Here is a 13,428-nt window from a genome sequence, read left to right as displayed (position 1 = left end):
CAAAAAAATTCCTCTCTGAGGTGTGTACAGAGCCTTTTCCCAAGTCTGGGTCTTTCTACTCTTATAGTTCAGGGAGAAAAGGAGACGCCACACAAGCAAGGCCCGCAGCTGCTGCTACTCCACCCCTGATAAGCGGGAGTAAGTAAGACGCCAAGTCCCGCGTTTCTCGTCGGGAGGGGGCCCGGTGGGGTGAAGGGTTCCCTGCACTACGTCCAGCGCCAGGTCCTCCCGCTCGCCCAGGCTGGCTACCAGGAGGGCTGTGGGGCAGTGAGGTGGCCCAAGGGGCTGTCCTGGAGGGAGACACTGGGGGCTGGGAGGCTGGAGGGATTGGAGGGGCCTGGGGCACCCTCGCAGTTCGGGGGTCCGCGGAGGAGCCTGACTAGGCCCAGCCTCTGGAGCTGACCTGGGCAGGGTAAGCCCCGTGCTCTCCTCTCTCTCGGCCTCAGTTTCTTCACCTTCCCAGGCGCGGCCCAGCCTGCGGTGCCTAGGGGCCTGACATTCCGGGTTCTTTGCCTTCCTGCCCTTTTCCCGACCCTGTGTTTCTCAAACCCCCGTCTGGGGTCCCAGCCTCCAGCTCTGGTACGTCCCTCTCTGTCCTCAGCGTGTGACCGGCACGGCTGGGGGCTCCCCTGGTCCCCTTCACCCCCGGGGACCCACCCCCCATTCGGAGCAGCCAGAGGGAGGCTGTGCGCTGGCCATTCCGACCCACCGGAGGGACGGGGGCGTAGGGATGAGAAAGGAGAGGCCTGAAAAGGTTAACGGGAGAACACAGCCCGGAGAGATCGAGGGTAGAGAGAAAAGAGCGGCCCGAGCGAAACGAGCCAAAGAACGACCGAGGGGGAAGGGAGGTGAGACGCTGGCAAAGGTTGAATCTGAGAGACAGGAACCCAAAGGAATTTGGAGAGAGAGGCTGAGAGAGGGAAAAGAGCGAGCGAGCGAGCGAGCGGGGTCTGGAAGGACCGGGGAGGGAGGAGGGGACGGGGGAGGGAGCGGCGCGCGGGGAGGGCGGCTGCGGGGGAAGGAGAGGGAGGGGCCGAGGGACGGAGGGGGTGGGGGCGGCTCGGCGGCGGCAGCGCGGCTCCAGCCGCCCGCCCGCCCGCGCGCTCACTCGCCCGCGGTGCCCGCCGCCCGCCGCCCAGCTCCGGGCTGCTCGCGGCTCCGGCTCTGGCTCTGCGCTCTGGCGCGGCTCCGGCTCCGGCGCACAGGACCGAGGGACTGGCTGGCCGAGCCCCGGGCGGGCCGCGGAAGCAGGTAGGTGGCTGGCTGGGGACCGCGAGGACGCGGAGCGGGGGACACAGGGGGACCCGGGTCGGGGACAGGGCTTTGCAGCCTCTCGACTAACTTTCCACCGGCTCTGTGGATCCCGCCGCCCTGCCCGGGTCCGGGCGGCGGAAGCCGAGTTTGGCGCGGGGAGGGGGTGAATTCCGGGGTTTGGAGAACGCCAGGGGGTCCGGGCAGTACGGGAGCGGGGTGGCCCCGGAGAAGGCACGCGCCGGCCCTCGGGCCGCAGTCGGACGCGGCGCCCGCGGCGGGGGAAGACCCGAGCTCAGCGGCGCGGTGCGGTTGACTCTGGGAGGGCACCCGCCCGCCCCTCAGAGTCTGGGGACTCCCACCCCGGAGCCGCCCGGGGCGCGCCCGCTCCGCGCAATGCACCCCGTGTCCTCCCTCCCGGGGTCCCGGCTCAGAGCCTGTGGGGCGCGGCCGGGTCCCCGCCCCCGCAAGCGGTGCGCTTCGCAGCCGCCAACCCCTAGCCGGTGCCATGCGCGCTTTTGCTTTTTGGAGCCGCTAAACGGAACGTATACACCTTTCATTTATGTCTCTTCGCGTCGCCCCGACTCTCTAGGGGAAGTCCGGGACGCCAGACATTTGGGTTGACACCCTGTACGTCCCTCCTGCCCTCGGCGGCGACCCCTGCTCGGGAAGTTACGAGAAACGAGTCACTCCCAGTGCGCGCCCGGAGCGCGGTCCGAAGTTCCCAACTTCTCGCCCAGCCTCGGGCGGTGGTGTTGGAGGTGGGGAAATGGGTGCTGGTTGTAGTCCCTTGGGGCCGCAGAGCGCAGCCGCCTTCCTCCCGGACTTGGTTTGTTTTCTTAATTTGTTAGGAAAAAAATACGACTTAAAAATATGTAAAATCGTTCCTTGCGGGCGTCAAGGTCCGCGAGTGGGACGGAGCCTTTCCCCGTCAGGAACCGGGGAGCGCGCAGCCTCGGCTCGACCATTCCCGGAGCTGCTGAGCCCCGGCTGCTTTCTCCAGGACCTGGACTCCCGGTTCCATCCTCCGGTAGCCGCTTCTCAGGGTTTGTCCCCACTAGCCCGCGCTGCGAGGCTGGCCTGACTCCTTCCCGCGTGGTCATGTTCTCTAGAACAGTATTTCAAAGTGGCTCGACTTCAGGATCTCCCACTCTGCCCCCCGGGAACGCCGAGAGCACGGCCTCCGGCCGGCCGGAGGAAGCCTTTGGGTGGCTGGGGCGCCCGGTCATCTCCGCTCCTCTGGCAAAGGGACTCATGCCCGGGCATCGGCGCTCCTGCCACGGTCTGCCCGGAAAATAGCAGTTAATGCCCGGATCAGGTGGCTGCGAGCGGAGACTGGCCTGGGCTGTCGGAGCCTGAGGGGCGCGGGTCTTCGCTCCCCGAGTCCCGAGGCCGGATTCGCCGCCGGGTGCGGCTTTCTCGGAGCCAGCGGGGCCCCTGCCTCGCCAGCGCTCTGTGTAGAAGTGCTGTTGAAGAGGCTCTGTTGAAAGGGTTAGAGCAGGTTTAGTGGGATGGAAAGCTGGGGGCTTTGCCGAGAGGGTCCCTCGGCTCTCATTCCCTGCAGGTTGGGCGGGGTCCGGAGGCCCCCCCCGCGGTGAACTGACCACCCAGGAGCACTCCATCCTCAGCTCCTTTGGAGGGTTTTTCCTGGTGCGCACCAGGTGTCTCCAATTGCTTACACGTTGTTTAAGCTCCTAGAAATTCAGGATCCACCACTGCAGTCTCCACCTCTTCCTCCCATCTCACAGATCAGCAAGCCGAGGTCCAGAGAAGTGAAAGGACTCGCTTAGAGCCAGTTAAGGGTGGGAGGGAACCGTAAACCAGGCAGGTCTCCTCATTCCTAGTGCAGATACTCTATGCTGACATTAACCGTTCTCAGCACAGGACAAGTGTTCCCAGTCACGCCACACCAAGTCCTTGAAGACTGGGCGTGTGTGAGGTTAGAGGCAGAGGACTGGTCTCTGGATTTTCTCGTTAGGTCCTGTGTTATCATCTCCCAGGATAAATCACTTAGGTGACAGTTTACTGCTACCTATTCTGTGCCCAAATTTAAGTCTGGGGGTAATGGGAGCCCTTAGATGCCCCATAAATTGCAATCCACAGGGAAAGAGCAGCCATTGTTTTGTAGCAAAAGAAACCAGCATAGGTTTCTCGGGTGAAAGTAATTTTGGAGGGGGCAGGATAAGGGATAGTCCCTGGAGAAGGGAGGGTTTGGAATTAAACCTTGGGTAGATTTCCAGTTGAGGAAGGAGGATTGTAGAGCATGGGGCTTGAGTACTGAGACGGGCAGGAAAGCTCACAAATGTTAAGTTGGTGGTCAAAGGACAGCAGGTCAGAGCCAATGAGAATTTGGCCTTTGAGTGAGAAGCCCTAGGGCAGCTGGAAGACCCAGCTGTTCTGAACTCAAGCTCACAGCCTGGCCCCAGAGGTTTTCTAGCTCTACATCTGGGGTGTGCAATTGGCTGGGAAGTCAGCACCCCGTGAGTCAAGGGTTGTGGCTATCTACTGGGAAATATTCAGGTTTTTATTTCTTCTTTTCTTCTTTATCATCATCCAGGGGTTTCAAATACAGTTGATCCTTGAACAGCTTGGGGTAGGGTGGGGGGGGCAGTGGTTAGGAGTGCCACCTCCCAGTCAAAAATCCACATATATTTTTGACTCCCTCAAATTTCAGTTGTTCCTTGCTATATCAGCTGAGGATTGGTTCCAGGATCCCCTTGGATACCAAAGTCGGTGGAAGCTCAAGTCCCTTATACAAAATGGCGTAGAACAGTGTATACAGTCATCCCTCTGCATCAGCAGGTTCCCAACGACAGGGGAAAATAATGTTTTCTATCTGCGGTTGGCTGAACTCATGGATACTAAACTCGTGGATACGGCAGGCAGAATACAATGATTGAAAAAAAAATCTGAGTATAAATGGACCCATGCAGTTCAAACCCATGCTGTTTAAGGGTCAACTGTATGGCCTTCGCCCCTTTCCAACCATAACTTTTAGAATTTAAATTCTTGAATGTTTTGGACGTACTATTGGACCTACGACGGGTAGAGCATTTACTGTGATAGGAATGAGTAGTCAACAAATAATTCTTGAGCTCCTACTTTGTGCCAGGCATTGGGGGTACAGCAGTGAACCAGACAGGCAGAGTCCCATAGCTCATGATGCTGACATTCTAGGCTTCTGTCCTCCACAGATTTAAAGTCTAGTTGCAGAGTGGAAGCAAATTCACAAATATCTGAAGAAGTGCTGAAGTGGGATAATATAACACAGAGAATCCTAAGCCTCCGTCTAGTGGTTCAAGGCTTCGAGGTGAAAAGACTTGAAGCTGTTGGCTATGAGATTCGGAGATTCTGTAGGCTTCCATTGACCCCAGCTTCTGGTTGCCAAGGGTAACCCAGAGGCAGCTGCATTGATGACCTCAGATATGTCAGTGGAGAGCTGCTCTGCAGAGCTTTTGCATTCGCCAGTCAGGGTATGGCAACTGGTGAGTGTTGGCAACTGTGGTCTTGCTTAGGTATCCATAGAGACTGGTGCCAGGTTACCATGTGCCTCTTAAATTCCAGCATCTACAGCTATTGAATTCTGTAGCCCCATTGTACAGATGAGTAAATGGAGCCCTGACTCTGCAGGTTGGGACAGCTATGCAGAAAGAGAAACCCAGCCCCTATAGAGTCCAGGTATCCCTGATCTCTTACTTTAAAAGGATGCTCTTTTCTTCCTATTTTGTAGACTAGTGGTTCTCAGACTTCAGTGTAGGAGGCTTGTCAAAACACAGATTGCTGGGATCCACCCTTAAAGTTTCAGATTCAGGGGGCCTGGAGTGGGCTGAGTAATTTGCATTTCTAACAAGTCCCCAGGTGATGCTGATGATACTCTTGGTCCAGGGACCACACTGAGAGAACCACTGTGGTAGAAGAAGGGAAAGTGAGTTATTTTCTTGAGATTTATGCAGTGGGGAAGCCTGAAACAAAGGCTGTGATTTCTCTCTAGGAATTCCCAGAACTTGACTATGTATAATTCCCTTCCCCTTACCCCTCAGGAGGCCATAGAATTAAAAGAATATTTTATCTTCATCAGCACACACACAGAGAATATATTGCAATATAATTAGGGAATAAATAGGTGTTGTGTGTTGGATGTAGGCTCCATGCCCCATGGCTCTGTGGGGGTTTATTATAGCTGTGTTATAATTGAAAAGGTGTCATCCACTCTGAGAGCCCCTCATGAAACTTTCATGGCCTAGGTGGTCATTGTCCAAAAAGGCATGTCTTCTTCATTTAAAAGAAAGAAAGTCAGAGAGATTACTTCTCCTGTGAATGGGACTATCTGTGTTTCATTTCACAGTAACTATGCAATGTATTCTTAGGGGAGAGAGAAGGAAATTGAATAACAATTGGGAACAGACAGAGGTTGGAGAAAGTCCACATCACAGGTTTACAAATCTGTTTGTTGAACATGTCAACATGTTTTGAAACACTATCTGTTTCACCTATAACATTTCTGACTGTACGTTGTATCACAGCAGGAGGAAAGGAGAGTTTGTGTTTCAACTTAGCTGGTTGGGCGAACATAACAGCACACTTTATCCCCAATATGTTAATTAGACCCAAAAGAAAAGAACCATAAAAGAGTTGTTCTTCTAAATGCTGGCATTTTTCATCTGGATTCTATTTATTGATTATTTTACAGTTGAGAAGGAGCAAAAAAATCCATGTTTTTATAGCAAATAAAGCTGGCTGCAGTAATTATGCAGGCTCAACATATCTGTTCTGGAGCAGAAAGTTGGAATTCAGCCTGACTCTCAAACATTTGGATGAGATCTAATTGAGAAAGACATTTCAAAGAACAAATATTTAGGAATGCGGAGTTTCGATGATGGTCTCTCTGGGCCAAGTGCAAGCGCCTTTCTTTTAGCTTGATCTTCAGAAGTGGGGAGAGGCAATAGGGAAAGGCAATAGGTCAGCCGTGTTGAGACCACAGTCAAAACATTAGGCTGAAGCTCAGTGAGGCTTAGGAAAGGGAAGAGAGATGCCTTCAGGGAATATATCCAGTGTAACTGGTGAGCAAAGGGAGAATCAATTAATCAAATATAGATTGAATAGTTACTGAATGTCCAATCTTGGAATAGGCACAGTGAGGACAGGGACCAGGACTTTTCCCTATTATATATCTCCCATAATATTTGGCTCTGGTATCTATAGTGACAAGAGCCCTTGAATGGAGTCAGTATCAGTCAGGGCTGCAAGTAGCAGAAAACTTGAACTCAACGTGCTGAAACAGTAAGGAACTTAGCATCTCCTTTAACAAGAAGTCTAGGCTGTCTGCCCCAAGTTTGGTTCTTTCACTGGTTTAACAGCATCATGAAAGATCCAGATTCTTTTCATCTTTCCTTATTCTCAAGGTCACAAGGTGGCTGCAATAGTGTCAGATGTTACAGCCTTACAATGATGTGCAGAGGCAGAAAGGCAGAAAGGGAACTTTTCCCAGAAGCTCCTCAGCAGACTTTCCCGTTTCTCATTGGCCAGAATTGTGAATCACATGTCCGTGCATTAAACAATCACAGGCATGAGAAGGAGACCATCATAACTGGCCTCTAATAATCTTGATGTGTGTGTTGAACCTCAGAGAGAAACAACATTAAGGTGCTTTTGGAAGGGAGAAAGAAGCAACCAACAGTGCCTGTTACAGAGTTTAAGACCTGGGTTTGAATTCTCTCTACGCCTTTTTAGTCCTGTGACCCTGGGCAAAGTATTTCACTTCTTTGTACCTCAGTTTAATGGGAATTTATTGGAAAGATACATCTGGATTAACCCAATAATTACACTTGATTTATATAAGAGAAGTAGATTATTTGAAGATTTGATCTCTGACATCAAAGAATTATAATCTAGGGCAGGAGACATGTGAGGACTAGACCACGTAGATTATCAAATAATCAGAGAACAGAACCAGAGAGTAAATAATTATGGCTTGTACACCAACTATGCTAGGAGGAGCGTGACATCAGCGGGAGACATAGTCGTTAGGGAAGGCATCCTGGAAGAAATGGTTCATGGTGCATACTGGGACACCAATATTTAGGTATGGATCGGTTATGAGCTCCTTCTGTCCAGCTTGCTTCCTCTTGCTTTTCTTTTGTCAGTGGTAACTGGGAGATCTCATCTTTACAATCACAGTGTCTTTAACAGTCAGTCCAAATGTGTCCAGTTGTGGTTCTGGGAGGCAGGTCACAGTGGCTTCCTTGCCAGTCCTGGATTCCTGGTTTCCACTTCTGGATGACTCATCAAGCCCCACCTCTCATACTACATTTCAATTGCTTATTATTGTTATTTTGTTATTATTTGGATGTCCGGCCACCATTGTAAAACCCATAGGCCTAAAATGAAATCTAACGTCTTCCCTTCTCTTAAATCACCTGCTCTTCTGGATTCTTTGTTTTTGTCGTCGGCAGCACCATATTCCCAGATGTTGGGCTCAACACCTTAGTAATACTTTTGATGGATGCCTGCCTCCTTCCTCTGTTTCCAATATTCAAGCACCAACTTTTCGGGGCCTTCATTATGCTTCTTAAATGTAAGTCCTTTCCAACAGGAGACATCTGCTTTGTTAAGGATCTTTCCATCTCATATGGGGTGATGGCACTAGCCTCCCGCTCTGATCTTCCATCCTCAGGGCAGTGCATGGGGGTCATGGGCATGTATGTCTTTAGGAGCAGTCTGCAGGCTGTGCAAATAGCATAGTCTGTAATTTCTAGTGCAGGGGTGGCATTGAGTCTGGAATGCATGGCTGCAGACACATTATGCTGCTCCTGGTGCCATTTTCCAACCTCCCGTCTCTCTCTTTCAAGTCATCCTAAAACATCATTTTTTATCCACTCATTACCTTACATTCTTTTCCATAGTACTCACTGGTTGAAGCCAAACTCCTCAAATAGACATTTGAAAGCCTCCACAACCAGCCTGCATCCTGTCTTCTCTCATCCTTACCTGCTAGGACTCACCACCACTGCCAACTCTGCTTCAGGCTCTGCCCTTCTCTGTGCTTAACCCAAACCACTCTTTCTTTCAAGGCCAATGTTAGAGCTGCATCCTCATTAGACCTTCCCTGACCACTGGAGCCACAGCAATCCTGAAGCATTGATCTTTCCTTCCCCTGAACTTCTGTAGCAATTATTGCCTACACCACAAATTCAGTACTTAATAATGTGCTGCTGGTGTCATTGTTCAGCATTTGCTTGGAATGTTCCTCATCTTCCCAATTGGATGTAAGTTCATGGAAGTCTGAGATGAGGTGGGTGGATCTTTCTTTGTACCCAGCATTGTGGCCAGCAAGCACATGGCCTTTATGAGTATTTATTGATTATTAAATCACAGGAATAGGAGAAATTAAGATTATTTACCTGAAAAGTCAGTTAATCTTCACCTTTTTAAATTTTTAAAATTTTTTACTCATTTATTATTTTTTAAACCTCACCCATGGAGTGAGGATATATTTCCCATCCATTTTTAGAGAGAGTGCAAGGGAGGGGGGATGTGGAGGGAAAGAGAAGAGAGAGAGAAACATTGATTGGTTGCCTCCCACATGTGCCCCAACCAGGGGGTAGGGATCAAACCTGCAACCCAGGTACATGCCCTTGATCAGGAATCGAACCCATGACCCTCTGGTGTAACCACTGAGCCATGCCAGCCAGGGCCACCTTTTTCTCTTTAACCTCAATTTGTAGAAAGAATTTGATGAATGCCTGCTCTGTGCTGGGCACTATTTTAGGTGATTTGTTTAGGAACTGTTTTGACTCAGCCTTGTAATAACCCTGTGAGGTCAGGATTATTGTTGTCATTTTACAGATGAGGAATTGGAGGCTGAGAGAGGTTAAGTGGCTTGCCCCTATATCCAGTCTCTTTTTCCCCATGTGCTGTGTCTCCCTGCCGCCTCCTGTTTCCTCTCACTGACAATCCTCAGATTCCCTTTTGTCCTAAGAGTGTGTTTGGGGGCTTTGGAAACTCTGACATTTACTATAAGTCTTTCCTGAGGACCTTCCCCTTCTCTTAGGTTGTGACTCCTATTGATTACTCACCTTTTTGCCTTGACTGTGTTTCCTGTCACTCTCAAGCCTGGGCCAGAGATTTCTCTTAGAGCATAAAAAATTATGCTAGTGGAATTAAGCTGGGTCTGAGCAAGGTTTTCTGAACCTCTTTTCCCCACCTGACCCTTTGTATTCATCCAACCTCAACTTGCCCCCACGACGGTTTTGGGTCTCAGGTGTCTTACCTGTGGAAGAAAGACACTGCTGACTTACCAACAGGAAGGGGGTCCCTACCAGCTCCAGAAGTAATGAATGTTGTTCTTCCATCTTCTATGACATTCTTTTTCCCTTCGATCATTCATTCATTCACTCACTCACTCACTCACTCACTCATTTGTTCGTTCTGTAAGTACTGAACATTGACCACATGCTCAGTATAGCCAGGCACAAAACAAAGTCCTTGGCTTCATGGAACTTGCACTGAAGTGAGGGGAGACAGATGGTAAAAAACAGTATATAATATACTGTGTGATGGTTATAATGAAGAAAACTAGCAAGATAAAGGGGTATGTGGGAGGATGAGATGCTGCTGTTTTACATTATTTTACACAGAGAAGTCTTCTCTGATGGTGATATTTGAGCAGAAACTGAGAAAGGATGCCATGTGGATAACTGGGGGCAGAGAGCACCAAGCAGAGGGAGTAGTAAGTGCAAAGGCCCTGAGCCAAGAGCTCACCTGGTAAGTCTGAGGATCAGCAAGAAGGAGCAGTGGAGAGGAGGAAAGTTTGGTAGAAGGTGAGGGCTCCTCATCTTCAGCCTCTTCACTGTCTCTGAAAGTCCCCCTTCTCCCAGCTGTTGCCTCTGGCTGAAGTTACCACTTCCTTCCACCCAGCCAGGTGCCATTTGACCTTCACAGCTCAGCTCTGGTACCTCACCTTCTAGGAGGCTTCCATCTTTGCCATCTCTCATTGGTTTACCTCTTCTCTGAGTTCCTACAGCTCTCTCCTTGCCACTACACAACTGAGCCCTTGGTTACTTGCTGACTAGTTTCCCTTCCTGAGGGCTTGGCAAGGCCTGTGTAAGTCTCACGCCTCTAATGAGCCACCTTCTTGAAACTGGTTTATTCCCCCTCCCCAGGACCCAGCACAGAGCTGGGCTCAGTGTCTACCAGTTGCTGGTGCTGGTGTCAGAGTTGGGAAAGAGGTGAGCTCTGCAGAGATCTGTGGGTGGAACCTTCTTTATGCTATGCCCATGGTCCCTTCACAATGGATATTCTTTTTTTTTTCTGGGCATTTGCAGAGAACTTTGAGTGGGGAGCCTCTGGGAGCCTCTGCCTGGAGCTGGGGGGAGGAATCCACCTTTCCCCAGCACTTGTATGCAACTTTGGCTCTGAATGGGGAGGGAGAGGAGATGGGTTGCAAGGGGAAGCTACTTCTTAATTAGCTTTTATTTCTCAGTCAAGAGGAGTAAGATATTTTAGGAGCAAGGCAGAAGTAATTCATCCAAGATTATGGAGACCTCTCTGCCATCCAAGGCAGGAATCCTGGGTGGGAAGGTTGACCTGTAAGTGACCTTGGGCAAGTTACTTAACCTTTGCCTATTCTATTGCAATTTCTTCTCAGCTAAACCTTCCCTCCCCCCATCCACTGTAGAAGAAAATAAACAATAGATCTAATTTTTAGCGATTCTAGCTACTCCCCAGGTTGGTCTCTGCACTAACTTTTGGGCCAATGGTTTTAAAACTTGAGAACTGTACAGATGGTTCCATTTTAAAGGGGGGAAAGCATCACATAGATTTCCAATATTATCTTAAATTATTAATATAATAATACAGGATGGTGGCAAAGGTTTAGAGTTGTTTGTATGGAAAATAACAATAATTAATAAATAATTATTATAAGAATAAATTCTGTTCAAGTACTCACAACTGTAAACCTACTTTTGCCCTACCCTGTATTTAAATATATATAAATACAAAAATAGGCATAAGCCTTATGCTTATAACTCTTACACAACCTTAAATCCCACGCAAGTTTATAAATTAAAGTGCAAACTACAAAGCCAACAACATTCAGATTAACAATATTAATTTAACGTGATAGATGCTGTTGTTCCACTAAGATTAAATCACCCCTTGCAATGTGATTGTGGTTTTGGCTGCGTGAAGCATTTTGGCTGCTTCCTCCACTGTGCGCCCTGTGGTGACTCAACTCTCCCACCACTTTTCTCAACTAGAAGGACTCTGAAACCTTTGTTCCTACACCTGCAGAGGGGTCATTTGGCTGGCACTTGGCACAAAAGCATTTGTGCATTAGGCAGTCGCTTTTTCCTCATTAGCCCACAACAATTAAAGGAGCCTTATTTCATTCTAGTGCAACAGCAGACCCTGACACAGACGAAGCTGGGCGTTGAGACTGAGTGTTACCCCTTAGTCACTGAAATGAGAACACAAGCAAAAACCGAAAACAAATAAACAACAACTTGTAGACACAACAGTATGATTATCAGAGGGAAAAGGGGGTGAGGGAGGTAGAAGAGGGTAAAGGAGGGATAAATGGTGATGGAAGGAGACTTGACTTTGGGTGGTGAACACAATACAGTATACAGATGGTGTATTATACACTTGTACACTTGAAACCTATATAATTTTATTAACCAGTGTCATCCCAGTAAATTCAATAAAATTTTTAAAAAAGAGCATGACTTGTAAAACACAACACAACACAACACTATGGAATTCTTACAGCACGTAAGGAACCTTCTGTACTTGAGAACAGCCCTTGAGAGCTCTGAAGCAGCACCCCCAGTGGTCTGAATGAGTTAATGCCGGAAATGCTGCTAATTGCTCTGTAATCAGAATAATAGACACCACGCTTTGAATCTTTGTTATATGCCATTATCTCAAAAGGGAGGTAGAAGAGTATTAACCTCATTGTACAGATGAGAAGGCTGAGGTTCTAAGTGATTGACTGGTTAAGGTCCTTTTGGTTATTAGCAGCATCTCAGTTCCACCCAGTTTTGCATGACTCAAAGCCCATGAACTTCCCACCAGACCTCACTGCCTCCTTACCTACAGACCCTCACGTCTTCAGGGTGCTTTGAATCATCAGAGTGCAAGGACTCTTGGGTAATTCAGGAACCTCTAGCTTCTCAGAGTGGACTCACAGCTTTCTGGTGGAGCATTAAGACATGCTATTTGGTGCAGAAAAGACAAGGGAAGCTGGTAAAGAGCAGGAGAGAACTTAATAACGGTCCTCAAATCTTCAGAAGGCTTTAGGTGGCAGTAGCAGGGGATAGAGCCTTCCCTGAAGGTGCCTGGGAGGAGAGGATGCTGATTGCTGCAGGAGAGAGGTAGGTGTGATACCTTAACAATGCCTACCTGTATTAGGGTTTCACACTTTAGCAAGCACTTTTTTTGGTGCATTTATTTTTGAGTGTTTGTTATTTCATTTCATTTCATTTCAATTTATTTATTTATTTATTTATCCTCACCTGAGGATATTTTTTCCCATTGCTTTTCAGAGAGAATGGAAGGGAGGGAGGGAGAGAAACATCGCTGCAAGAGAGACACATAGATTGGTTGCCTCCCCCATGCACCCTGACAGAGGTACGTTGTGCCCTTGACCAGGAATTGAACCTGAGATCCTTCGGTGTGCAGGCTGACACTCTAACCGCTGAGCCACACTGGCCAGGGCTTTCATTTTATTTTTATTGTAAAATACACATAACAAAATGTACCGTTTTAACTATTTTTAAGTGCACAGTTCAGTGGTATTAAATACATTTATTAATGTTGTGTGACCATCACTTCTATCCATCTCCATAACTCTCTAGTGTGTATTTTACAACAACTTTGCAAAGCAGGTTATTGCCCTCAGAAACACGGGCTCAGGTGACTGGTTTAAAGTAATACCCCATACCTGGTGCCTGCCTCTCAACAATGACCTTCAGTGACAGTGGTGAGCTTGGTTTTCCAGCGGCTTGTGTGGGGTGACGTGAGGTAGCCAGGTTTCCTGAGGTAGGGGTTTAAGGGGATGATCTCAGAAGGGCTGTCCTGGAATTGATTCTGTGGGTCAGGGTAGGGATGACTTACTCCTGTGGATCTAGGACCCACCTTTCCTCACGGCAAAAATTATTTAAAACCCATTCCTGC

The 13,428-nt window shown here is 48.9% G+C and overlaps 1 protein-coding gene across 2 annotated transcripts in view; it reads left to right on the top strand.

Annotated features, from left to right (window-relative positions):
• The first annotated feature begins 1,057 nt into the window (after window positions 1-1,057).
• Window positions 1,058-13,428, top strand: part of MEGF11 (multiple EGF like domains 11) — a 330,575-nt gene continuing 318,204 nt past the window's right edge. Inside the window, exon 1 of one of the 2 annotated variants that reach the window (XM_081155272.1) lies at window positions 1,058-1,251. The gene's annotated coding sequence lies outside the window, so the exon portion shown is untranslated. The remainder of the gene's footprint in view (window positions 1,252-13,428) is intronic. The other variant, XM_081155271.1, reaches the window with a different exon arrangement.

This window comes from Miniopterus schreibersii (assembly GCF_964146895.1).
Source record: "Miniopterus schreibersii genome assembly, chromosome: 1".
NCBI lineage: Eukaryota > Metazoa > Chordata > Mammalia > Chiroptera > Miniopteridae > Miniopterus > Miniopterus schreibersii.
Note: the sequence above shows the minus strand (reverse complement) of the source record. Positions and strands in the feature narration are given on the sequence as shown.